Genomic DNA, 3,128 nt, shown 5'->3' with positions numbered 1-3,128 from the left:
AGTGACTCCCTCTGATATAGCGGCCCCGCCTCCTCCGGATGGGGCTCCGACCAATCACGGGGCTCCGTTCCCTTCGTCCTCTGCCCCTATCGGCCAATAGAGAAGGCTGGCTGCGTCTCCAGGCCCGAGCCTGAGCGAGCCGGGCGCTTTACCCCGGGCTGCCTGCTCCGGGGCGCCTCCCGGGGAGCCAAAGGCTGCAGAGAGTGTGAGTTTCCTTCGGAGATACAGTAACCACTGGCTCGGAGGCGGAGCTCCTGCCAAGAGGAATAAATTAAACTGCCGAAGTCGGGTGTTTGCTCTGAGCCTAACCCAGAGTTTCTAACAGGCCACTCTAGACATCCATTTCCTAATGCGAAGGAAAATGATAGAGCCAGCCCCGGAGGAAACTGCAGCGCATTTTCCCAGCTCTTCACTTAGCCAGACGTTATCTTTGGTCCTGGCGTTTCAAAAAGTTTTTGCAGATTGCCAAATGACTCATTAATATCTGCAGCACCATGGTCATGTGAAATATTTTCCTCCCTACTTTAAGGTGTCAACCTACCCGATGTAATTGACCTTCTTGCTAGTGTCCTGCCAATATCCTTTACTTGAAACAAGTAGATATTCTTCCTGCCTTTCCTTTACACCACTTTCCCCCAGAATTTAAGAGATACTCCAGGTTGTGAACCCTCAACTCTTACTCAATTCCCACGACATTAACTTCCCAGCTATCAAACTATCAAGGCCGGGACAACACTTTCTATGTCAACTAGGCCTGATGGGTTGCCCACTGTCAACTCAGCTACATGAGCTCCTGATCTGCTCTTCTCAGGCCCTGTCCCTCTTGCTACTGATTATTTATTTAATATGGTAATCCCACCCACTGAAGTATTTGTACCCTAATCTCTCTCTATTATTCCATCAAAATTTATTAACCCAGTCAATACCTCTAGGTCCTTCTGCATTTTCCCATAGACAAGATTAAAGGTCAAGAGTTAGTTTTACTGATGGAAGAACACCCCAGTGAGAAAACTCCTTCCACCAGTGAAATGAGCAGTGTCAGAGAGTTACTTGCCGAGAGGACTGGCAGTGGTCCGCAAACTTTTAAAATAGGGGGCCAGTTCACTGTCTCTCAGACTGTTGGAGGGCTGGAGGACAGTAAAAAAAAAAAACCAAAAAAAAAAACCAAAAAAAACACCTCACACTCTGTCTCCGCCCCTCAGCCCATTTGCCATCACTCAGCAGCCGCATAAACGTCCTCAGGGGCATCTGGCCCGTGGGCCGAAAGGTTAGGTTGGTGCACGTGGGCAGTATGGCTCAGAAGGCAGGAGTTAAACTGAGGTCTTTCTGGCAGGAGAGCTAGTTCTGCATATAGGAAGATAAGCTTCCCTCTCAAGAAGTAACTTAATTTATTGATATAACAAATATTAATGGAAAGGTAATAGCTCTATTGTTTTTCTTTCAGACCCAAGTAATTTCCACATTTTAATGGAAGTCTTAAAATAATAAAGCTCCCATCTTCCTCATCCTCCTATTATCCTAGAAGATGATTTAGTTTTAGGAGGAGGAGAATTGTAGTGGCAGGGATGATATGTATTTTAAATTACCCAAAGTCACTTAAAAAAAATTAAAAAAGTAAAGTAGATCATTTCTCTATACATGTGCTTTATAGAAAAGGGAGAGGGGTTTTATTTGATTGCATATGAATCTCTAAAATATAGAGCTTGTTTATATATTTATATTTTATTTATATTAAGTACATAAACTTAATGTGTAACTTTCAGAGCTGTCCTGCTTGACAGTGATTCCTTTTGTCCTTCTTGCTATTCTCTCCACATTTTTATTTTGGAATTCTGTCTATCCCTTTTCTCCTTCTCACTCTGAAACACCAATTGAAAAAAAAAAAAAAAAAAAGGAAAAACAAACCCTTGTAATAAATAGAGTCAAGCAAAACAAATTCCCATATTGGTCATGCCCTAAAACTGTTTATCTTATTCTGTATCATCATTCATCATCTCTGTGCCAGGAGGTGGTTAGAGTAATTCATCATCAGTATAATGGAATCATGGATAGTTATTACATTGGCCAGATATCTCTAGTCTTTCAAAGTTTTTTGTTTTTACTTTGGTGTTGGGAAACCACTTTAAAAACAAACTATGTAATGCTATAGGCTAGGATTTTCAAGCTCCAGACTTTTTTTGAGAAAGCAATACATATCTAGGACAGGTATTTCCGTGCAATTGTGTATAAGTGCAAGGCCAACATCAAATGGGATAGCACTGAGGTGGAATTCACTGAAGGGTAGCCAGATGATACAGGAGATAGAACACTGGACCTCAAGAAAACCTTAGTTCAAATCTAGCCTCAGACACAATGGTTATCAATCCTGGGAAAGTCACTGAACCTCTGTCTGCCTCAGTTTCCTCAACTGTGAAATGAGTACAATAATAGTTCCTATTAGAGTTGTCATGAGGCTCAAACAAGATATTTATATTTATATGTCTAGAACATAGTAGGTACTTAATAAATGCTTCTCTTTTCTCCAAGAAGAAATCTTAAAAGGGTCTGTTGTCATTATTATTGCTAAGGTTGTTAGAGAAAAGAATCAATAATTTTCATTGGGAGGAAGGGAAAGAAATAAGCATTTATTAAACACCTACAATATACTAAGCATTTGACAAACATGGCTTGTATATATAGTATAATCTCAATTTTCTCTAGTTTAGAAAGGGTATTTTCTCCTTGGGAAAGACAAAGGGAGAGAGTGTTATTACCTAATGTCTAGCTAAGTGAGAAAGCACTTAGTGTAACTATACTTAGAAAACATAAAGCCAATATTTTAGAAGAAAGAGTATAGAGGTAAAGTTATAAGCTGAAACTTCAGCATTTTATAAAATCTTCAAATGCTGGCTCCAAGTTATTAGATCCTGGGTGACTTAGGTCTTCTGAAGACAGGACATGGAAATTGGATTAAACAGTCACTAATGGTAGTTAAGAACTGAGAAACCACTTAGATTAAGACTTAGATTAAATCTTGCTCTGAATTTTCCATCATATCATCTTTAAATAGAATCATTAAATGCTATTTTAAATGCTTAACCTTAGCCCTCTCAAGAATTGTTATATCAAAAAATATGATTGTTTAGGAG

The sequence above is a fragment of the Sminthopsis crassicaudata genome, chromosome 1 (assembly GCF_048593235.1).
Source record: "Sminthopsis crassicaudata isolate SCR6 chromosome 1, ASM4859323v1, whole genome shotgun sequence".
Classification (NCBI taxonomy): domain Eukaryota; kingdom Metazoa; phylum Chordata; class Mammalia; order Dasyuromorphia; family Dasyuridae; genus Sminthopsis; species Sminthopsis crassicaudata.
The sequence above is the reverse complement of the archived record's forward strand: the minus strand, read 5'-3'. Positions refer to the sequence as shown.